Raw genomic sequence first — 25,019 nt, 5'->3', positions numbered from 1 at the left:
AGAAGTGTTACAAACTGGGACACACAACAAACAAATGCAATGAAATTCTCCAAGAGTGTAGTAATTGTAAATCTTTCCATCCTAAAGAGCTGACAACTTGCAACAACACTCAGCCTACATGCATCAATTGCAAAGGCCCACATGAATCTACAAATAAATCATTATGCCCTGCATACAAGAAAAGAGCTCTAACACTCCAAATATCAACAGAGAAGGCACTCCCATACCCCTTTGCAGCAATGGAAGCAAATGCTGCCCAACAATACCAAATAAAGCCTGTAATTAAACCAACCAACTCCCAAAAGTCACTTACCCCCAATGCATCAAGTACCCAATACCAAACACCATCTTATAAGCCCCCAAGCTCACATCACCATCAGAAGCACTCACTAAGCCCAAGCGCCTCCTTGCCTGGGGAGATGAGGCCAGCCTATCCCTCCCTCCCAAGAAAAAACAAACCAGAAACACTCCCAGGAATTAATCCATTAACCAACAAACAGGATGCACTACCAAAAATGCAATCCCAAAATATATTCTTATTCATTCTAAAATGTAATACAGTTCAGGCCATGAAAATACATCAACTACAGAAAACAAAAATTATTGCAGAATTTGAAAAAATTTACATCCCAGATGATATGCTCATTCAAGCAAAAAAAGATCTTGCTTTACTATTAACAAAGCTGAACATTGATACACATTCATATGAAGAATAAATCAACAACACAACATTTATCAATACTCCAATGGAATGTAAGATCACTCACAGAAAATAAGCTAAATGAACTAACATCATTTATGAATAATCATTCAATTAATATTGCTTGCCTCCAAGAAACTCATTTAACCAAAAATCAACAAATTAAGTCTCTGGGATATACTATCCTGAGAAAGGATAGATCTTCAGAGAGAAAAGGAGGTGGTGTAGCTTTATTAGTTAATAATAATATAAAATTTTGTGGCATCAATTTTCCAGATTTTGAAAATGATGTTGATGTAATTGGTATAAGTGTTTGGCTGAATAATTTAAAAAACTACATAATAAGCTTTTATAACCCTAATGGCCAAACTACAGATGCCAAGGATTTCTTTAATTATATAAATAATTCTAATATGTTAAAAAATATCATTATTTGTGGAGATTTCAATGCCCACAGCCTTTTGTGGGGGAATAAACCAGCAAATAAAGCTGGTAAATTTATTGAGCATATGACTTCAAATAATAATGAATTAGTTGTTGCTACCCCTCCAAACCTGAATACTTATTTCAACCCCAAAAGTGGCAATTTCTCCACAATTGACCTACAAATTGTGTCTTTAAATTTTTTGAACAAAATTTACATAAATAAAATTGATAGTCTATGTACAGACCATTTTGCTATAGTTTGCTCCCTAAATGAACCTGCTGAAACTGTATCTCATACATCCAAATATATCAACACTAAAGCAAATTGGTCTATTTTCCAAAATAAGCTAAATGAGGAAATTACAAGTTTCACCCAAAGTTCATGCATTTCTAAGACAACAGTTGACACACATGCTGAAGCATTGACATCTTTACTAATAAATACAGCTAATCATGCTATCCCCAGGACAACACCTAAGAAAGCAGTCCCTAAACAAATTCCTAAAGCATGGTGGACAAATGAGTGCCTAAATAAATGGAGGATAATAAAGGAAGGTAGTACAGAATTCATAAAAAAAAACAACACCTACTACATATTTTAAAAAATTACAAGCAGAATCTAATCTAAAAAGGACTATAATAGATGTTAAATATAAATACTGGAATAATTTTGCAAATAATCTCTCCAGAGAAACAAATGAGCCAATTATACATAAAGTCATAAGCCACATATGTGGGAAAAAGACTTCTCCCAACCCACTCCTGTATGAGCTTATACATAATAATACCAATTATGACCATGATAATGAAAAGGCTAACCTATTTGCAACTCTTTTTGTTAATAATCTAACATCAAATTATCAAAGCAAGCTGTCGACAATTCCTATGAATCCTAGTTACCAACCACGCCCAGGATCCGAGTACATTAATAATCCATTTTCAATCCAGGAATTGAATAATGCAATACATCATATTAGGTCCAAAACTAGCAGTAGCTATGACAATATACTCTCTACATGGATAAAGAATCTCACACCTTCATACAAACAAGAACTGCTAAATTGTTATAATCACGCTTGGGCATCTTCTAGGTTACCCAATATATGGAAATGTTCGTCCCTCCTACCAATCCTAAAGAAAAATAAACCAAAAGATAACCCTGAGTCTTATAGGCCCATAATGATTACACCTGTGATGGGGAAAATAATGGAGAAAATGATTTATCACAGACTCCTCTGGTTTGTTGAGAAAAATAACATGATCCCACACACTCAAATTGGATTCAGGAAATACCACTCCTCAACAGATGCTTTCATTTTGCTAACAAATGCAATAAATGAATCTTTCTCAAAAAATAATATCCTAGTGGCAGCTTTCCTAGATTTTGAAGGAGCTTATGACAATGTGAACCACCAAATCCTTTTAAATAAACTTGCGAACCTTGGAGTACCTCCTAAGCTAGTATCCTTTATTAAATCCTTCATAGAAGTGCGAAGTTTCATTGTTTGTGTTGGTTCAGCCTCTTCACCCCAAAAGACAATATCCAAAGGCCTACCTCAGGGAGCAGTCCTCAGTTGCCTCCTTTTCGCCCTATATCTGTGGGACATGAACCTACCCCACACGAATCTACAATATGCTGATGATCTGGTGCTATGGTCATCTGGCAACACCTTTCAGATAGCACAGTCAAATCTGCAAAAGTCACTTTTCCAGTTTGAAAAATTCTCTCAACATTCAGATTTACCCATTGCACCCACCAAGTCAAAAATAATCCAATTTCACCGGAAGCGAAACCATGTTAATGCAAAACTAACTCTAAATAAAACAACTATTCCAGAAGATAATAATATTAATTACCTAGGTCTCATGCTTGACCAAAAACTTAATTTCCACCTCCACATTTCATACACAATAAAAAAATGTTATAGAAAAGCAAATATACTAAAAAGACTTCTTTCCACACCCTGGGGTTGTAAGGAGAAAACCTTACTCCAGTTTTATAAATCACATATAAGACCCCATATTGACTATGGGCTCATTGTCTATGGTGCATGTGCAAAGACCCAGATGCAAAAAATTGAAACAACACAAAATGATATAATACGTCTCATATTTGGTCTTAGGAAACCCACAAGCACCAAGTTTCTGCTTATGGAGAGTGGATTAACAACAATAAGGGAGAGACGTAGCTTTCTCTTGATAAAACATCTTACAAAAATTGAATCAAATAGCTCACACACATTACATAATTGGTTAAGAAATCCAGCCATGTATAGAGGTATTGCAGATGAGTATGCCAATATTCAAAAGAAGTTCCCTGTACCAGCAAAGTCTATTGCACCTACTTTCCCCCAATCCCCTCCATGGAATTGGTCATTTCCCATAATAAATACTGAATTTTCAAAATAGAATAAAGATTTAACCCCCATTGCTTTTGTCCAGAAAAAATTTGCAGAACTTAACACAATTACCTATAAAAATCACTTCCAAATATTTGTTGATGGGTCAAAAATGGATGAGAAGGTTGCAAGTGGTGTTTTCCTTCCTCAGCTGAAAATTGCAATGGGCGAGAGATTATTTAATAATTTATCTATAATGTCTGCTGGGTTAAATGCCATAATCATGGCATTAGAACACCTTAAGCAAAACCAACCTTTGATTGAAAATTCGAATAATATTATCATATATTCCGACTCTTTATCAAGCCTTGAGTTGCTGGCCTCAGCTCCTCAATATAGGTTGGACATTGACACTTATCATTGTCTCAGTATTATTGATAATCTTGCTTCAAGTGGCATAAAAACTTACTTTCAGTACATTCCTAGCCACTCTGGCATAAGTGGTAATCATCAGGTTGATGAAATAGCAAAAAATGCTATAAATATTGACCAGCCAAGTGGGAGACCAATCCCAATTAGAGATATTTACCGATGGAGGCTATCAGATATTAATTTTAATAAGATTAATCCTATCCTTTCCCCCTTTCCCAATAGAGTATCTTTCTAAAATTTATCATAGAATTCGTTCTGGAACAAATGGACTAAATTTCCTTGCATTCTCATATAAGCTTTCTAATTCAAGTGGTTCAATTCCCATGTCCCCTCTTTGAAGGCATTGTAATATGAATAATGAAACAATTGACCATTGCCTATTTGAATGTAATATGCTGACGTCTGCACAACATACCTTGCTTTGTAAACTGTTAAAATACTTCAAACACCACAAAATCCCACTATCAGCCAAGAGCCTAGCCAACTATACCTGCACACAGAGCATAGAAATCGACATCTATCATCTTATATTTGAACTCCTAGAGTCAAAAGATCTGCTGAAAGATATCTGAATATATCTAATAAATATGAGGCAATCAAGCCAGTAGCTCTGTAGCCCACAGAGTGAAGCAAAAGGAAAAGGGCTAAATACTTTTACTGAAAAGCCCGCTTTCTGTTAAATAGAATAAGAAGAAGAAGAACTTTTTAAAACAAAAAATAAAACGACTGTGATTCTGCTCGAATGGGGATAGGACCTTAGTTATCCCTTATTCTGAAACCGTGCGCTTATAACTAGTCCACGCAAAAGTCTACAAAGCAGAATCTTCACATAATGAAAATATAATGAGATATTTTTCTTATCTGTATCTTTAAACTTTCGCCAAAAGTAAGTCAGTTCAAGATATTGGGGCATTGCCAACACATTTGAAATGTAGACCAAGTGGACCCTCGACTTGAACCCAGTGGCTATTACGTTCACGCTAATGTAAAACTCTAAGTAAAAACGGAATTTGCAGAAGAGATCCTTGGCTCTAGCATACGCATTTTTTTTTTACTTCCTATCCGGGAATCAGCAATAATCAAGACTAACACACTGGCTTAGAAGTCCCGTTCGAGTACCACACGAGAGCTATTATAGTAAAATTTACCGTAGATGAAACCAAAGGATAAGTTTAGATTATTTTCTCATTTCTCACCATAATCAACAATTGTAAAATTGTTAAAATATCATTTATTGTTACGTGCCAGAAAAGGTTGCTATATGTTTGACAGCAAGGTCTTTGTATCTTTACTTTACTTAACGTTTTCAGTTTGAACAGAAACGACTAACCTTGTATTTTAAACTCTGGGATAGGAAATATACCGACCCTGCTGTCTCAAGCAGATCGCCAAACTCTTTGTCCAAATAGAAAAACTATATATTTTCTAAAAACAGAATTATTAAAGAAATCAAACCTAGGAGTTTTGTGGGCTGCCAGTGGTTCAGGAACCAGGACAACCCAAAACATCTGATGACGCATTGCGGTAATTATTAATGATGGAGTGGTAGTGACGACGATTTGGTAGATGGAAATAGTACCTGTGAGGTGCTATTGGGGATGATTACGATAATGGTACTGGTATTAATGAAAAAATACCTGGCATTGGTTTAATTCAAGACACCCTGATGGTGTTTGATATCAGGTATGATATGCTGGGGTGAATGAGATTATGCTTTTTGACACTAGCGATTTACATCCTTTTTTTTTACAAGAATTAGGATGATTTAGGGATGCTAAACAAGCTTAAAAATAGCCAAGAGTCTTCGCAAACCAGTGGTCATTGTATTAGGACTGTGTGTGACGAAAGCTGAGTATTTGTTTTACTACAATGAAAACTGGAGCAACTGTGATTAACTATGCATTAAATGAGTAAGAATCTACAAGGTCAGGGGGGAGGGGTATTCAAAAGGCAAATGAGAGGCTAAAATAAACTTGTAGGAAAGGAAAATGAACACTATACAAATTAATTCAAGACACCCTGACGGTGTTTGATATCAGGTATGATATGCTGGGGTGAATGAGATTATGCTTTTTAACACTAGCGATTTACACCCTTTTTTTACAAGAATTAGGATGATTTAGGGATGCTAAACAAGCTTAAAAATAGCCAAGAGTCTTCGCAAACCAGTGGCCATTGTATTAGGACTGTGTGTGATGAAAGCTGAGTATTTGTTTTACTACAATGAAAACTGGAGCAACTGTGATTAACTATGCATTAAATGAGTAAGAATCTACAAGGTCAGGGAGGAGGGGTATTCAAAAGGCAAATGAGAGGCTAAAATAAACTTGTAGGAAACGAAAATGAACACTATACAAATTATAAGACATTGAGTGAGAGGGGTCTAGAGGCCTTGTGCACTCCACACTTACCTAGCTGCAACCAATCAATACAGTTTTCACAAAAACTAGTTCACTATTTTTGGAGTATTCTAGTTTTAACAAATTAGAGATGACACCCTAGCCTTAAGCGAGGGGTGTCACACGAGGAGCAGCTTTTTTGCATTAATAATCATTTCTGTTGACAGTAAGTTTTAAAGTTCTTCTATTCTTTGTTTGGAATATGTTCGTCAATATGTCAGGTAAAGATCAGTTCTTTTTGAAGAAGCAATGGAAAAATATGAATATGAAATTATGGTCTTTTTTCTACTTGCACCGCCAGGCAGAACTTTCTGTTTGAAACTTCTAAACTACTTATTTGTATTGACAATAAACAAAACAAAAAATTGTCACCACCCTGATATTTTTTTTAGTTACTATTTTGCTTTAGCTATCATCTATTTTTCTAAACATGTTAATGCTCTTACAAGATACGAACATATTGCTTTAGATCAATGAGGTTAGCTTATCATTTATCCCTTGAATGTCTATCTAATCACCATAAAATTTCAGTTAATCATTTACGGTATTCAATTTTCAAAGAAAGAAACCTAAAAACCGAAGATTTTCTAACACCATCAAAATTAAAACTTAATTTTAAAAAGCACGAAACAGTAATGTTTAAACTTGACTGAGGAAAAATATAAAATGCAAACAATTATTTATGTTCCTCAATGAAACCAATGAAAATTTGCATGCGATCGCTCGAAACATAAGCCAAATTCTGATATAAGACATTCATTTAGTCAAGCATGAACAACTAAGTGGTGTCAGTATCTGAATCCCGGCTTGCGAAGTACTTTTCAACTCTTAGCAGAACCTGCCTTCATAACTCCCACTTTCAAATTTAAACTGGCATGCTTCCCTTGCAATTTTTTGTAATATACCAATTGAATATGTTCCTTATAAAATAATATAATGTTTTAGAGGTCATTACTTGGCTTAATAATATTAAGCCAATATGTATACTTGGCTTAATAATATGTGAGTAAATGCACACTTCTATTTTAAGAGCTACTTTCGTTTTAAATGGGATTATCATTTCAACCAAGTTTTAAACTATTCTTGATGTTTCTGAATATAAAGTTATGTCTTTATGGGAGATTCAAGTGTCTCTTTTGGGGGATGTAAAAATCCAAAAAATCCGGGAATTATATTGAATTGGGAAAATCACGATACTTTCCAGGACGAAAGGGGGAAAGTACCTCTCTCCAACATTTACGATTCGGTTTTTACTCGCCTTAGTAAACAAAGTCAACCATAGATCGTCTCAAAATGTTTTAAATACTAGCTTAATTATCCTTATTATGAATTCAGAGCCCTCTCCCCCCGCATATGTTGATTTTTCTCTTCAAACGCTGTGTTTTTCAGATAGGTGTTCAGACTTGGGAACAAAGCAAATTTATGGTCAATCTTGATAGCAGCGCTACCTGCAAAAACAATTTACTGGAAATGTGATCCCCTTGTTTAAATGGTGACTAAACTTTCTCGCCTTAAAATTATTATATTACTTACCCTTACTAGAGGGTAAGAATGGATAATTTTCCTTGGAGCTTCTAAAGCCATTTCGTATCTCCCAGAATGTTTAAATATTAGACGAAATTTGAAAAGAAAGGTGTGGCACTTAGTAGCAGTTATCTTATACGCTACCTGCGGAAATAAGTCGTGACGACCGCGTCATCTTAAGAGCGTCTTGTAACTTTACAGATCAGCAGCAATTCTAGGATTTACGTTATTACTATTTAAGAATTCATAATGGCAAGTCGAAAATCTTCAATTGTTTTTTTCTGTGTCTCTGTGTGTTGATATAAGCCAACAGCTTGTCATATAACTGCCCATTAGTTTTATTAACTTACAACATAGATCTGGGTGGAACTATTTGCGGGAATTAGCAGCTCACTATGAAAATTAGCCTAACTTCTTTTTGGTCACAAAACCATCCATGGCTTTGCTACTCTAGTAAGGCAACTCATTTTTCTATACGTGTTGAGGTAAAATTCTACTTTAGTTACTTTTGGCTATTTTGGAAAGGGGTTGGGTTAGGAAAATGAAACTTTCAGGGATGAATCTACATGCTAAGGTATGTCCCAGGAAGGTACTTTGAACTACCTACCTCCACTCCTTCCCTCCTCTATATAATGGTAAATTACTGCACATTGCTAGTTGTTTTAGCTCATATTTCATTCTATATTACTATCATAATTATAAATCACTGCTTACCTTACACAACTTCAGCTTTTAACCTTGTTCATTAAAATATATTCCAAAATCCTATTTTCTATTTCCCTTTAAACTTATTTACTATCTAGTTGACAACCTATGTCTGCTTATGGAACCTGTTTGTGATATCACAACTTTGCTTATCATAACCCCTTTAACAGTAGCATGCGGGTGCCATGGGGTAGAAGGCAACTCTGTGTTGATAAGCCATTTACACTTTATTAATAGGGAAAGGATTTGACAAGAGATAGACCAGTAAAAAAATCCAAATTGTTTTTAGAGGACAAATTATGTTATGAGAAGATGTTTTGGTAAATATCTACCAAATCATATTATTGAGTTAGGACTAAAGTGAATACACCATTTGATCACTTGCAAAGAAACTGGTTTTCCCAGTTTTGTTTTCTATACGCTGTAATCTCGGCCAAGCTAATTTCAAAATACCTGCAGTTTGTGAAACACCATTTCGCAAATGAAAAATTAATTTTTAAAGGTATATTACAAATTTGTATAACAAATTTGATTTTCAGAGAAGATAATAATTCAGATTGGAATTATTTAGAAAAGTGAATATCCTTGTTATTGAATATGGGCATGTGCGGATCAAGGATTTTTTTGGGGGGGGGGGCAAAATAGGTGGATCCAATAAAAAAAATTATGGGGAATGTAGGTTGATCTGATAAATTTACATCAGGAGTAAGTTTAATTAATGCAAACTTGAGTTAATTAAGTAAATTATGCTCTTTTTTATGCTCTAAGAATATAGTAATCATTTTTGTTGGAAATGAATTTTAGCCCCCACCCCTATATATACCAATTCAGGGTATATATTTGCACATTAGGGGGGTGGGGGTGATTTTATTTCTGTTTAAATGAGAGGTAAGTTTCAACTTCCCACCCCCCTCCCCCTAATGTGCAAATATATACCCTGAATTGGTATATATAGGGGTGGGGGCTAAAATTAATTTCAAACAAAAATCGGTAAATATATAACAAAACATATTATTGAGTTGGGAATAAAGTGAATGCCCAATTCGAAGCTTTTTTTTATGCTGATTGCAAATATAATAATCATTTCTATCGGAAATGAATTTCAGCCCCCCTATATATGCCAATTCAGGGTATATATTTCTACATAAGGGGGGGCAAATTTTGTTTCTGATGTAAATCGGAGGTAAGTTTAAACGTAAGTTTAAAATATATATTCAGATGGGAATTATTGAGAAAAGTGATTTTCCTTGTTATTCAATGAGGACAGGTGCGGATCAAGGATTTTGTTTTTTTTTGGGGGGGGGGCAAACTAGGTGGATCCAATAAAAAAATTTAGGGGTTGCAAAATAGGTTGATCCAATAAACTTGTGTCAGGAGTAAGTTTAATTAACACAAACTTGAGTTAATTAAGTAAATTACACTACTTTAGGCTATACTAGGGGGGTGTGAGCCCCTTCGCCCCCTCCCCGCTGGATCTGCCACTGAATGAGGGGAACTGGTATTCCCCTGTACAATGTTTTCAACTATGCAAGATTCCAATGGTACACTTTTCATATTTATCTGACACTATTTTTGATGTGTTTTAGGCTTTTTATAGAAATCACCATAAACTTCTTCTTGGAATAAATTTTCACTTTTAAAACAAACTAAAATAATAGTTACCAGTCCTGAATCTAAATCCCATGGAAACTTTTTCGCAATAGTAATTTTTTTCAAAATGTTTTTAACTTTTGGTTACTTTGCGCTGTTGTTTGTTCTTTACTAGGTTACACCTACCTCGGCAACCATGACAGTGGTGGATTCAGAGGGGGAGGGGGTTCACCCCCTAGTCAGTACCTCACTCTTTAAGCCAAAGATTTTTTAGTACTTTCATAAGAGCTATTTATTCTAAATAACGGCCTTTGTCATTAAGGGGTCATTTTTAAAGAAGTGGAACAAAATTTGAACTTTAGCTTAAAGAGCGAGGTATTGACTAGTAGGCGAGCCCCCTAATATACATATTAAAAATATATGAATGTAGAAGTTCGTTAAGTAAGTTAATTCGTAAGCTACATATCTTTATTACTAATAAAAACATTCGTAAATAAAATTAAATAAGTTTCAAGAAAGCCATTTAACCAAATAAAAGTAAAATTAATATGCAAATTTTTTTTTAATTACTCATGTACGGTGACCCAAGATCAAAACCTGCATCAATTCAAAAACATTCAAAAATTAAATAAAAAAACAAGTTTTTTAACTAAAAGAAAGGAACAACGTTAAAACTTGAACAGAAATTATTCAGTATATGAAAGGGGCTCTCCCCTCCTCAATGCCTCGTTCTTTACACTAAAGTTTGATTCTCTCATAACTCTTATTTTTGTTAAACAATAAAAATTCGTTAATCCCCCTCCTCGTCAGCAGCTACACCCAAAATATGCTTGTTTTGCTTTGGCATTCTTCAAGACAAATATTGAGCTATCTACCGAGAAAAGGTGCCTTTTATTATTTCTTCGCTTTCAATCTTGTATATACGTGACTGAAATATAGCCCCTTATGGAAAAGAATACTCCGTAACCCTTCGTCCTGATGTCTTAATTTACCTTAAAGATACCTTTAATCGCACTTGCTAGCAATAGGACGAATAATTTAGCGATAGGACTAATAATTTAGCTTTAATTCATTTTTATTATCGGAAATTCAATCAAAATTAAGTGCACATGCCCCATCAATATTGGTCAAACATGTCACTTCAATACATGACAAGTCTCACATCAACTTACTAAACATAAATTGTTTCTAGTTGCTATCTGACTATAATAGCTTGTTTAACCTGCCATCATTTATCATTCGAGAACTTCAAACAAAGATGATAAGAACTGTTTACAATTGCACAGACAATTCCTTGAAGTATGAATTTATAATTAAGTCAACGGAATCAAAACGTGTTAAAAATGAAAGGGAAGAGTAAATGATTGTCTGGTTAACAAGCATGCAAAATCGAGTATCTGAAGATGTCAAAATGAAAGTGAAGAGCCAAGTTTGCACCTTTAGAGGAAAAGTGGAAGCGATAATGAGAACAAGTCCAAAATGAAAATAAGTAAGTATATGTAAGTATAACGGCACTAGACCCTTAGGGCCCATCCAGCAGTCCTGATCTCTGTTTGGTAATATAACATAAGAATAAATTATTTTTGGTACTTTTTAAATATTATCTTGTTACATGGGCACCCATAAAGGGCGGGGGGGGGGGACTAGGGATGGTTTCCCACCCCTGGCCAAATGACGGTGTCATATATTTGTATTAATTTAAAAAAAAACTTTACACAGAATAAGTTTTTAAAGAAAAGTAAAGATCTCTTTTAATTCAAAAAATGGGCAGAAAAAATGTCAAATATCCTTCCAAGTATAAAACTACCATACATGACTATCACCTATTAAACGAAACTCAAAATGAACAGAAATTATTTTAAATTGCCAAGCCAAACTGGGAAAGCCCAAAAATCCCCCAGGGGCATCCCATGAAAACATCCCCCAGGGGCATAACCTAAAACTCTTATCCCCATACTATGGGGGATTGAGTCAATCCCAAAGGCCATGTTATGAGATCTTTGGACTATTTTTTTACAAATGGCTATCTAAGAATTTCTATCAGATACATTGGGGGAAAATATAACGTGGGGGGGGAGGGGGTGTTTTTGTTGTATAGCTACCCTCCGATAAATTTGACTTTTAAAAATGACACCTCAACTTCTGATTTCCAATTCAATTAGTCCCCTCCGAAGTATATACCCCGTTTCCATAAAAACCTTAAATGCCCTCAGGGTATATCTCACAACCCTTGCCCTCCGGACCATGAGGGGGTTCTCATCCTCAATGACATATTTTCTGAGCTTCTAAACTACGTCGAACAAAATAACTCGTGATTTTGACTCGAAGCGTTTGGGGAAATGATGGGCGTAGGGGGGGGGGTTCAAACTGGGAGCAAATTTGTACTAGGGGGCTGGTTATTTTTGGGGACGCTTCCATAAAGGATGGAATTTCTTTTTTTTTTTTTACCTCTGGGGGTTTTAGGGGTTCAACCCCCCCCCCCCTGAGTACTGCCTTGCCCAAGGGAACAAATTTGCTACTGTACAAGGAAACCGGTCATAAAAAACCTGTCAAATAGGCTATTTGCAAGAGACTACTATAGATAAATGACTGCAAAGTCATTCATCTAAGACATAGGCTAAAGACAGGCGATAATCTTGTAAAATTTTCTTAGTTTTTCTTTCAAATAATCAATTGTAAGCTGTTTTGCGGATCTAATTGACTTTCCAAATGGAAGGCCTAAATACCTAAGTGAGGTGGAATATCAGAATGTAGCTGGACCAACTTAGATTGTTTCAAATGTAGAGATTACTTTTTGACTTTGTATCAAACAGTTCGTGGTAACAAACTTTAAGTAAAGAGCAACCCGGCTCAATGGTAACCGAAACTCTAGAAAACGGGTTTTTGATACCAGTTGATAGATCAAAAGAATCAGATTTCAATGATGAATTCAAATATATATCTTTCATCAAGTTTAGTGCTTCCCAGCAAAAGTTAAGCGCCTGAGAAAATTTGGCTGATTTTCAAAAAAAGGGGGAAAGACAGCCTAAATGTTATAGAACCTTAATGAAAATCACACCATCATATTCAGCGTATCAGAGAACCCTGCTGTAGATGTTTTAAGCTCCTATCTACGAAAATGTGGAATTTTGCATTTTTGCCAGAAGAAAGATTACGGATGCGTGTTTATTTGTTTTTTTTTCCCCAGGGGTGAACGTTTTAGTCATATAAATTTTCAATGTTACTCTTTACTTTCATCTTGAAAAATAACTTGTTTTTACTGTTATTTAAATCTTTTGGCATAGCTTGTTCAGTGTATTTCTTAATGAACTAATTCAAATTGAAATATTGAACTGGTGAAATACACAAATGAAATATTCAAAAATAAAAAAAAATCTGCAAAACATCAAATAGCACAACCCTATCTCTTTTCTTCCTTGTACACGACGATGTAAAATAAGAATTTTGTAAATAATTTCTGAGACCCCACTGGCTAACCGTGATAAAACAAAAAACTGCCAAGACAAACAAAAAATTCTTTTTTTCTTCGCGATTTTTTGTTTTATAAGAATTTTGAAGATATAAAAGGACCAGAAATATTTATACATGTATATTCTATGTGCAGTGCTGTCAATTGGGGAGCAGGGGTATTTGCTTCTTTAAGTGTTTTTGCTCCCCTCCTATGTTTGGAAAAACATCCTTTTTGGTACTTTCATTTAGAAATGGCTTTTTCTTGAGATTTTCATCAAGAAAACTAAAAAAAAACTTTTTGCCCCTAGATTTTAAAAATATTTCCCCCCCAAGCATTCCCCCTTCTAATATTTTTTGTCATCACTCTCCCCGCGCAGACTTAGAAAAATTCTTAATTTGGCATTTTCAATGAGAATAGTATTTTCTTGGTATTTTATTAAAAGTTTTCGTGACTTTGACCTACATTTTTGTGAGTTGATACCACTCCTTTATTTTTGAAAGGAGCATAACTTTGCCCATTTTTTAAATACAGTATTGGTTCATGGGAAGTATAAAGACGTTTCAGGAGGGATTCTTTTCTGATGGGGGGGGGAGGAAAGGGTTACGGGGGAGGATTCTTCCATGGAGGATGTTTCCTTGGGGGAAGGGACATTTCTATGAAGGGAGCACCGGATTTCCCGGCATTATTTATAAAACGATCACATATTAAATAAAAAAAAATAGTTTATTCAATTTAAAGTAGGGAGCAACATTAAAACTCAAAACAAACATAAATGATTATGTTTGTGAGGCGGTTTGCCCCCTATTCAATACCTCACTCTTTTAGCTAGAGTATGTTTCTACTAGTTTCAAAAGAGCTCTCTATTTTAATCAACCGGCCTTTGTGATTCAGGGGTTTGTGATTTGAACAAAACCCAAATTGTAGCGTAAAGAGCAAGGTATCAACTAGGGGGCAAACTCCCTAATATACGTAATAAAACATACGAATATAGAAGTTCATTACATAAGTTAATTCGTAAGTTACATCAGAACAAAATTTCAAGAAAGCCATTTAGCCATAAAAGTAAAATTAATATGCAAATTTCGTTTTAATTATTCATGTACAGTGGGCCAAATTCTAAGCTGCATTAATTCAAAAATGTTCGAAAATTAAATAAAAAAAAAATAAACTGAAAGTAAGGAGCGACATCAAAACTTAAAACGGACAGAAATGATTATTTATATGAAAGGGGCTGTCTCATCCTCAATGCCTCACTCATTACGCTAAAGTTTGAATCTGTCACACAACTTTTACTTTTAAAACAATAAAAAAACTTAGGTTAAATACATACCCTAACCTAGGTACCTTTCCCCCCTTAAATACCAAAAAACAATTGTTTAAATATTGTATCTCCATGAGAAACCAAAGCTTTGCAATGTTTTATCCATAGAGGTCTCTTGGAAATAGCCTATTTGACAGGTTTTTTGTTACTGTTTTCCTTGTAAAATATTAAATTTTTTGCCTTGGACATGGCTGTACCCAGGGGGGAGGGATTTGAACACCTCCCCCCCCCCTCCCAAAAACGAAATGTTTGTCTGGCTTGTAAAAATGCAACAAAAATGTAGGTAAACAAATTTTGGTGTTTACGCATCATGCGGGTATACTATACAAGGCTTCCACTCTCGAAAATTTAAATTCGGGGACAAGTCTTAAAAATTCGAGGAGTTTTCGGGGACAAGTCTTCAAGGTTCGGGGATTTTTTGGGGTAAAAACAAAATGGAACTTTGTTCAGAAAACTTGGAAGACAAAATTGGTTTAAGCTTCATTTTCAGGCTCAAATAGGGCTTGTATCAGCATAGTAAATCAAACCTTTTACAAAATAGGTTTTAGATCGAGAGCCACGGACCGGGCTTTGAACCAATAGATGAAAACACTTATTGCTGATATTGCGGCAAAAACTTAAAAAAAAAGAAGAGTTTTAGTTTTTTTTTGTTTAACCCACCTCCCCCCAGAAAAAAACAGAGATTCCATCCTTTATGGAAGTTTCCCCACAAATAACCAGCCCCCTAGTACAAATTTGCTCCCGCAGAAACTTTTCCATTACTCGGTTATTAAAATCAAGTTCCCCGCTATTAAAATGATAGTTTTTGTCATTAAAATGACAACAACAATTCCGTTGAGCCGAAATAAGCTGTTTTCGTTTGAGAAGTCGCATATTGATTCCTTTTTTTCTTTATTTTTGCAGTTTAGAAAAATTGATGTGAGACTTTTCATGTATTGAAGTGACATGTTTGACCAATATTGATGGGGCATGTGCACTTAATTTTGATTGAATTCCGATAATAAAAATGAATTTAAGCTAAATTAAGACATCAGGACGAAGGGTTACGGAGTATTCTTTTTCTATAAGGGGCTATATTTCAGTCACGTATATACAAGATTGAAAGCGAAGAAATAATAAAAGGCGCCTTTTCACGGTAGAAAGCTCAATATTTGTCTTGAAGAATGCCAAAGCAAAAAAAGAAACAATTCAAAACAATCATATTTTGGGTGTAGCTGCTGACAAGGTGGGGTATTAACAAACTTTTTATTGTTTAAAGCAAATAAGAGTTGTGAGAGAGTCAAACTTTAGCGTGAAGAATAAGGCATTGAGGAGGGAAGAGCGACTTCCATATGCAGAATAATTTCTGTTTAAGTTTTAACTTTGTTCCTTACTTTCAGTTAAAAAAAACTTTTTTTTTTATTTAATTTTTGAACGTTTTTGAATTGATTCAGGTTTTGATCTTGGGTCACAGTACATGAATAATTAAAAAAAAATTTTCTTATTAATTTTACTTTTATTTGGTTAAATGGCTTTCTCGAAACTTATTCAATTTTATTTACAAACATTTTTATTAGTAATAAAGATTCGTAGCTTACGAATTAACTTACTTAACGAACTTCTACATTCATATATTTTTATTATGTATATTAGGGGGCTCGCCTACTAGTTAATGCCTCGCTCTTTAAGCTAAAGTTCGAATTTTGTTCCAGTTCTTTAAAAATGACCCCTTAATCGCACAGGCCGTTATTTATAATAAATAGCTCTTATAAAAGTACTAAAAAATCTTTGGATTAACGAGTGAGGCACTGCTAGGGGATGAACCCCCTCCCCCCCTTTGGATCCACCACTGTCATGGTTGCAGAGTTAGGTGTAAGTAAAGAAAAAACACCAGCCCATATTAACCAAAAGTTACAAACATTTTGAAAAAAAATTACTATTATGAAAAAATTGACATGGGACATTGATTCAGGACTGGTAACTATTATTTTGGTTCGTTTTAAAAGTAAAAGTTTATTCCAAAAAAAAGTTTATGGTAATTTCTAAAAAAAGACTAAAACACATCAAAAATAGTGTCAGATCAATATGAAAAGTATACCATTGGAATCTTGCATAGTTGAAAACATTGTACAGGGGAATACCAGTTCCCCTCATTCAGTGGCAGATCCAGTGAGGAGGGGGCAAAGGGGCGCACGCCCCCCTAGTTTAGCCTTAATTAGTTTAATTTACTTAATTTACTAAAGTTTGCGTTAATTAAACATACTCCTGACGCAAGTTTATTATATCAACCGCTTTTGCACCCCCTTAAATTTTTAATTGGGACCCCCTTTTTCCCCCCCCCAAAACAAAACAAAATCCTTGATCCGCACCTGTCCTCATTGAATAACAAGGAAAATCACTTTTCTTAATAATTCCAATCTGAATATTTATCTTAAACTTACCTCCGATTTACATCAGAAAAAAAATTTGCCCCCCCCCCCTTAGGTCGAAATTTAAACCCTTAATTGGCCTATTTAGGGGGGGGGGGCTGAAATTAAACTACTCTAGAAAATATTATTATATTTTTAAAAAGCAAAAAAAAGGCAACAAATGGTGAATTAACTTTAGTACTAACTCAATAAAATGATTTGGTATATATTTACCCATTTTTGTTGGAAATGAATTTTAAGTTTTTGATTTAGTTTTGATTTTGGGTCACCGTACATGAATAATTAAAACAAAATTTGCATATTAATTTTACTTTTATTTGGTTAAATGGATTTCTTAAAACTTATTTAATTTTATTTAAAGACGTTTTTATTAGTAATAAAGATACGTAACTTACGAATCAACTTCTGTATGTGAATGTAGAACGTAGAAACAAACTTCTACATTCATATATTTTTATTATGTACATTAGGGGGCTCGCCTATTGGTTAATGCCTTGATTTTTAACCTAGAGTTCGGATTTTGGTCCAGTTCTTTAAAAATAATCCCATAATAGCAAATACAGCTATTTATAACAAATAGGTCTGATAAAATTACAAAAAAATCATTGGCTTAACGAGTGTGGTACTGACTAGGGCATGAACCCCCCTCCCCCCCCCCTGCTGGATCCACTACTGTCATAGTTGCAGAAGTAGGTGTAACCTAGTAAAGAACAAACAACCGCCCATAGTAACCAAAAGTTAAAAACATTTTGAAAAAAAATTACTATTAAGAAAAAGTTGCCATGGGACATTGGTTCAGGAATGGTAACTATTGTTTTGGTTCGTTTTAAAAAAAAGTTTATTGTTATGTCTAAAAATAGCCTAAAACACATCAAGAAGAGTCTCATATCAATGTGAACATGGCACGCTTGGAGTAGTTCAGGCTTGAAAATATTGTACCGTGTCCTACACGTTCAACACCGTCTGTGGCAGATCCTGCGGAGAGGGGGTAATGTGGTATATGCCCCCCTAGTTTAGCCTTATTTTGTTTAATTTACTTCATTTACTCAAGTTTGCGTTAATTAAAATTAATCCTGACGAAATTTTTTCGGAAAAAACGTTTTTTCGCCCCCTTTAATTTTTTTTTGGATCCCCCTATTCTCCCCCCCACCCCCAAAAAAAAACAAAACAAAATCCTTGATCCGCACCTGTCCTCATTGAATAACAAGGAAAATCACTTTTCTTAATAATTCCAATCTGAATATTTATCTTAAACTTACCTCCGATTTACATCAGAAAAATTTTTGCCCCCCCCCCTTATGTAGAAATTTATACCCTGAATTGGCAAATATAGGGGGGGGGGGCTGAAATTCATCTCCGATAGAAATGATTATTATATTTGTAATCAGCAAAAAAAAGGGCATCGAATGGTGTATTCACTTTATTCCTAACTCAATAATATGATTTGGTATATATTTACCCATTTTTGTTGGAAATGAATTTTAGGTTTTTGATTTAGTTTTGATTTTGGGTCACTGTACATGAATAATTAAAACAAAATTTGCATATTAATTTTACTTTTATTTGGTTAAATGGCTTTCTCAAAACTTATTTAATTTTATTTACGAACGTTTTTATTAGTAATAAAGATACGTAACTTACGAATTAACTTACTTAACGAACTTCTACATTCATATATTTTTAATATGTATATTAGGGGGCTCGCCTACTAGTCAATACCTCGCTCTTTAAGCTAAAGTTCGAATTTTGTTCCAGTTCTTTAAAAATGACCCCTTAATCACAAAGGCCTTTATTTAGAATAAATAGCTCTTATGAAAGTACTAAAAAATCTTTGGCTTAAAGAGTGAGGTACTGCTAGGGGATGAACCCCCGCCCCTCCCCCTCTGGATCCACCACTGTCATGGTTGCAGAGGTAGGTGTAACCTAGTAAAGAACAAACAACAGCCCATAGTAACCAAAAGTTAAAAACATTTTGAAAAAAAATTACTATTAAGAAAAAGTTGCCATGGGACATTGATTCAGGAATGGTATCTATTGTTTTGGTTAGTTTTAAAAGTAAAAGTTTATTCCAAAAAAAAGTTTATGGTGATTTCTAAAAAAAGCCTAAAACACATCAAAAATAGTGTCAGATCAATGTGAAAAGTGTACCATTGGAATCTTGCATAGTTGAAAACATTGTTACAGGGGAATACCAGTTCCCCTCATTCAGGGGCAGATCCAGCGGGGAGGGGGCGAAGGGGCGCACACCCCCCCTAGTGTAGCCTAAAGTAGTGTAATTTACTTAATTAACTCAAGTTTGCGTTAATTAAACTTACTCCTGACGCAAGTTTATCGAATCAACCTATTTTGCGCCCCCTAAATTTTTTTTATTGGATCCGCCTATTTCCCCCCCCCCCAAAAAACAAAACAAAATCCTTGATCCGCATCTGTCCTCATTGAATAACAAGGAAAATCACTTTTCTTAATAATTCCAATCTTAATATTTATCTTAAACTTACCTCCGATTTACATCAGAAAAAAAATTTGCCCCCCCCCCTTATGTAGAAATGAATACCCTGAATTGGCATATATAGGGGGGGGGGGCTGAAATTCATTTCCGATAGAAATAATTATTATATTTGTAATCAGCAAAAAAAAAGGCATCGAATGGTGAATTCACTTTATTCCTAAATCAATAATATGATTTGGTATATATTTACCCATTTTTGTTGGAAATGAATTTTAGGTTTTTGATTTAGTTTTGATTTTGGGTCACCGTACATGAATAATTAAAACAAAATTTGCATATTAATTTTACTTTTATTTGGTTAAATGGCTTTCTCGAAACTTATTTAATTTTATTTACGAACGTTTTTATTAGTAATAAAGATACGTGACTTACGAATTAACTTACTTAACGAACTTCTACATTCATATATTTTTAATATGTATATTAGGGGGCTCGCCTACTAGTCAATACCTCGCTCTTTAAGCTAAAGTTCGAATTTTGTTCCAGTTCTTTAAAAATAACCCCTTAATCACAAATGCCGTTATTTAGAATAAATAGCTCTTATGAAAGTACAAAAAAATCTTTGGCTTAAAGAGTGAGGTACTGACTAGGGGATGAACCCCCTCCCCCCTCTGGATCCACTACTGTCAGGGTTGCAGAGGTAGGTGTAACCTAGTAAAGAACAAACAACAGCCCAAAGTAACCAAAAGTTAAAAACATTTTGAAAGAAATTACTATTGAGAAAAAGTTTCAATGGGACATAGATTCAGGAATGGTAACTATTATTTTGGTTTGTTTTAAAAGTAAAAATTTATTCCAAAAAGAAGTTTATGGGGATTTCTATAAAAAGCCTAAAACACATCAAAAATAGTGTCAGATCAATATGAAAAGTGTACCATTGGAATCTTGCATTGTTGAAAACATTGTACAGGGGAATACCAGTTCCCCTCATTCAGTGGCAGATCCAGCGGGGAGGGGGCGAAGGTGCGCACGCCCCCCTAGTGTAGCCTAAAGTAGTGTATTTTACTTAATTTACTCAAGTTTGCGTTAATTAAACTTACTCCTGACGCAAGTTTATCGGATCAACCTATTTTGCGCCCCTCTAAATTTTTTATTGGATCCGCCTATTTCGCCCCCCCCCCCCAAAAAAAAAAAATCCTTGATCCGCACCTGTCCTCATTGAATAACAAGGAAAATCACTTTTCTCAATAATTCCAATCTGAATATTTATCTTAAACTTACGTTTAAACTTACCTCCGATTTACATCAGAAAAAAAAATTGCCCCCCCCCCTTATGTAGAAATGAATACCCTGAATTGGTATATATAGGGGGGGGCTGAAATTCATTTCGGATAGAAATGATTATTATATTTGTATCAGCATAAAAAAAAGGCATCAAATTGTGTATTCACTTTATTCCTAACTCAATAATATGATTTTGTGTATATTTACCCATTTTTGTTGAAAATGAATTTTAGCCCCCACCCCTATATATAACAATTCAGGGTATATATTTGAACATTAGGGGGGTGGGGGGGAGAGTTGAAACTTACCTCTCATTTACATCAGAAATAAAATTACCCCACCCCCCTAATGTGCAAACATATACCCTGAATTGGTATTTATAGCGAGGGAGCATAAAATTAATGTTCAACAAAAATAATTGCTATATTCTTAAAGAGCATAAAAAAGAGCATAAAGAAGAGCAATTTACTTAATTTAATCAAGATATCATTAATTAAACATATTCTAGATGCAAATTTATCTGATCAACCTACGTTGCGCCCCGTAATTTTTTTTACAGAATCCACCTATTTTGCCCCCCCCCCCCCAAAAAAAAAATCCTTGATCCGCATCTGCCCACATTGAATAACAAGGATAATCACTTTTCTCAATAATTCCAATCTGAATTATTATCTTCTCTGAAAATCAAATTTAATAAAAAATTTCTTATATTAATAAACCTTTTACAATTTAATGTTTTGTTTGCCATCATGAATTAGCAGGTTCTGCCTATAAGCCTAGCAACAAGCCGACGAAAACCCGTCTCATGAAGGTTGACAAAAGACGATAACAGGAAATCAATGAACGGAACAAAGCAATATTGCGTAATAACTATATACATGAGCGATTCCTATATGTCCGTCTATAAGAAGATTTGACACTTCTTAGTAAATTTAAAAATAGGAAGTGCTGTACAATCGAAACTATATGAATTAGTAACCTACTTGTTCACAAAAGAAAGAGGATTTTAACTGTAAAAAAATTAAGTTTTTAGGTGGTAATACAATAAATAGAGTAGTTTAAATGTCAAAAAGTTTTTAAAATGATTAATGCATTGCAGGTGACAGGAATTAGAGACTTTTGTCTATGAATAGGATGATGATTCATTCCTATCAAAGATTCTGTCCGAGAATAGGCAGGTGGCCGACTACTGGGTGTCTTACCCTATAGCCTATATAGGGGGGGGGAGGCTGAAATTCATTTCCAATAGAAATGCTTATTATGTTTGTTATCAGCATAAAAAAGGCATCAAATGGTGTATTCACTTTATTCCTAACTCAATAATATGATTTGGTAGATACTTACCGTCCGTGCGCTCATGAAGGGAAGAGGTTTTTAAAATCCCCCTTCCCCCCAAACCCAAAATTTTCTAAAATTCTACTTTAGAAGCTTTTTAAATATTTCTAAAGCACTAATTGATAGAGGACTACGAACATCAGAACTGACTTTAGAAGACAAGTTATGTCATGGGAAGATGTTTTTAAAATCCCCCCTCCCCAAAACTCAAAAATGTCTAAAATTCTACTTAATAAGCTTTTAAAATATTTATAAAGCACCAATAGATAAAGCGCTAAAAATATCAGAATCGATTTCAGAGGACAAATTATGTTATGGGAAGATGTTTTTGAAATCCCCCTTCCCCCCAAACTCAAAATTTTACTTTAGAAGCTTTTTTAAACATTTCTAAAGCACTAAGACATAGAGTGCTACAAACATCAGAATCAACTTTCAGAGGACAAATTATGTTATGGGAAGATGTTTTTGAAATCCCCCCCTCCCCAAAACTCAAAAATGTCTAAAATTCTACTTAAGAAGTTTTTTAAAACTTCTTCCCCCCCCCCCAAACTCAATCCCCCCTTCCCTTCCCCCCTTCCCCCCAAACTCAAAATTTTACCTTAGAAGCTTTTTTAAATATTTCTAAAGCACTAAGACATAGAGCGCTACAAACATCAGAACCAACTTTAGATGACAAATTATGTTATGGGAAGATGTTCTTGAAATCCCCCTTCACCCCAAGCTTTTTTAAATATTTCTAAAGCTCTAAGACATATGGAGCACTACAAACATCAGAATCAACTTTAGAGGACAACTTGTGTCATGGGAAGATGTTTTTGAAATCCCCCTTCCCCCAAACTCAAAATTTTCAAAAATTTTACTTTAGAAGCTTTTAAAATATTTCTAAAGCACTAATAGATAGAGTGCTAAAAGTATCAGAATCAACTTCAGAGGACACATTATATCACGGGACGAGGTTTTTAAAATCCCCCTTCTCCCCAAACTCAAAATTTTCTAAAATTCTACTTTAGAAGCTTGTTAAATATTTCTAAAGCACTCATTTATAGAGGGCTACAAACATCCGAATTGACTTTAGAAGACAAGTTATGTCATGGGAAGATGTTTTTGAAATCCCCCCTCCCCCAAACTCAAAATTGTCTAAAATTCTACTTAAGAAGCTTTTGAAATATTTCTAAAGCACTAATAGATAGAGCGCTACAAATATCAGGATCGACTTCAGAGGACAAATTATATTATGGGAAGATGTTTTTGAAATCCCCCTTCCCCCCAAACACAAAATTTTTCTTTAAATCCCCCTTCCAATATTTCTAAAGCGCTAAGACATAGAGTGCTACAAACATCAGAATCAACTTTAGAGGACAAATTATGTTACGGGAAGATGTTTTTGAAATCCACTTTCCCCCCAAACTCAAAATTTTACTTTAGAAGTTTTTTTAAATATTTCTAAAGCACTAAGATCATCAGAATCAACTTTCAGAGGACAAATTATGTTATGGGAAGATGTTCTTGAAATCTCCCTTCCCCCCAAACTAAAAATTTTCAAATATTCTGCTTTAGAAGCTTTTTAAATATTTCTAAAGCACTAATAGATAGAGCACTACAAATATCAGAATCAGCTTCAGAGGACAAATTATTTAATGGGAAGATGTTTTTGAAATCCCCTTCCCCCCAAACTCAAAATTTTCCAAAATTTTTCTTTAGAAGCTTTTTTAAATATTTCTAAAGTGCTAAGGCGTAGAGCACTAAAAACATCAGAATCAACTTTCATAGGACAAATTATGTTATTAAAAGATGTTTTTGAAATCCCCCTTCCCCCCAAACTCAAAATTTTACTTTAGAAGCTTTTTTAAATATTTCTAAAGCGCTAAGACATAGAGCACTACAAACATCAGAATCAACTTTCAGAGGACAAATTATGTTATGGGAAGATGTTCTTGAAATCTCCCTTCCCCCCAAACTAAAAATTTTCAAATATTCTGCTTTAGAAGCTTTTTAAATATTTCTAAAGCACTAATAGATAGAGCACTACAAATATCAGAATCAGCTTCAGAGGACAAATTATTTAATGGGAAGATGTTTTTGAAATCCCCTTCCCCCCAAACTCAAAATTTTCCAAAATTTTTCTTTATAAGCTTTTTTAAATATTTCTAAAGAGCTAAGGCATAGAGCGCTACAAACATCAGAATCAACTTTCAGTGGACACATTATTTCACTGGAAGATGTTTTTTAAATCCCCCTTCCCCCCAAACTCAAAATTTTACTTTAGAAGATTTTTTAAATATTTCTAAAGCGCTATGACCTAGAGCGCTACAAACATCAGAATCAACTTTAAAGGAAAAATTATATTATGGGAAGATGTTCTTAAAATCCCCCCCTCACCAAAACTCAAAAATGTCTAAAATTCTACTTAAGAAGTTTTTTAAATATTTCTAAAGCACTAATAGATAGAATGCTACAAATATCAGAATTGACTTCAGAGGACAAATTATGTTATGGGAAGATGTTTTTGAAATCCCACTTCCCCCCAAACTCAAAATTTTCTAAAATTCTACTTTAGAAGCTTTTTAAATATTTCTAAAGCACTAATTGATAGATGGCTACAAACATCTGGAATTTTGGAAAATTTTGAGTTTGGGGGGAAGGGGGAATTATTGTA

General features: G+C 34.3%; 1 protein-coding gene across 5 annotated transcripts in view; it reads left to right on the top strand.

Moving 5' to 3' along the window:
- The window catches only part of LOC148940742 (uncharacterized), a 57,615-nt gene that overhangs the window by 4,564 nt on the left and 28,032 nt on the right, over nucleotides 1–25,019 (top strand). For 2 of the 5 annotated variants that reach the window (XR_016143364.1, XM_089105231.1), the window contains exon 1: nucleotides 8,050–8,072. The exons of 1 other annotated variant lie outside the window; for it this stretch is intronic. The gene's annotated coding sequence lies outside the window, so the exon portion shown is untranslated. Of the gene's footprint in view, nucleotides 1–8,039; nucleotides 8,073–8,106; nucleotides 8,274–25,019 lie in introns of those variants that run through there. 2 more of the 5 variants (XR_016143362.1, XM_089105235.1) reach the window with 2 other exon arrangements.

Source organism: Artemia sp. Qi Xiang Cuo, chromosome 19, assembly GCF_049724085.1.
Source record: "Artemia sp. Qi Xiang Cuo chromosome 19, ASM4972408v1, whole genome shotgun sequence".
In the NCBI taxonomy this organism is placed as follows: domain Eukaryota; kingdom Metazoa; phylum Arthropoda; class Branchiopoda; order Anostraca; family Artemiidae; genus Artemia; species Artemia sp. Qi Xiang Cuo.
This window is presented reverse-complemented; position numbering and strand designations above follow the sequence as displayed.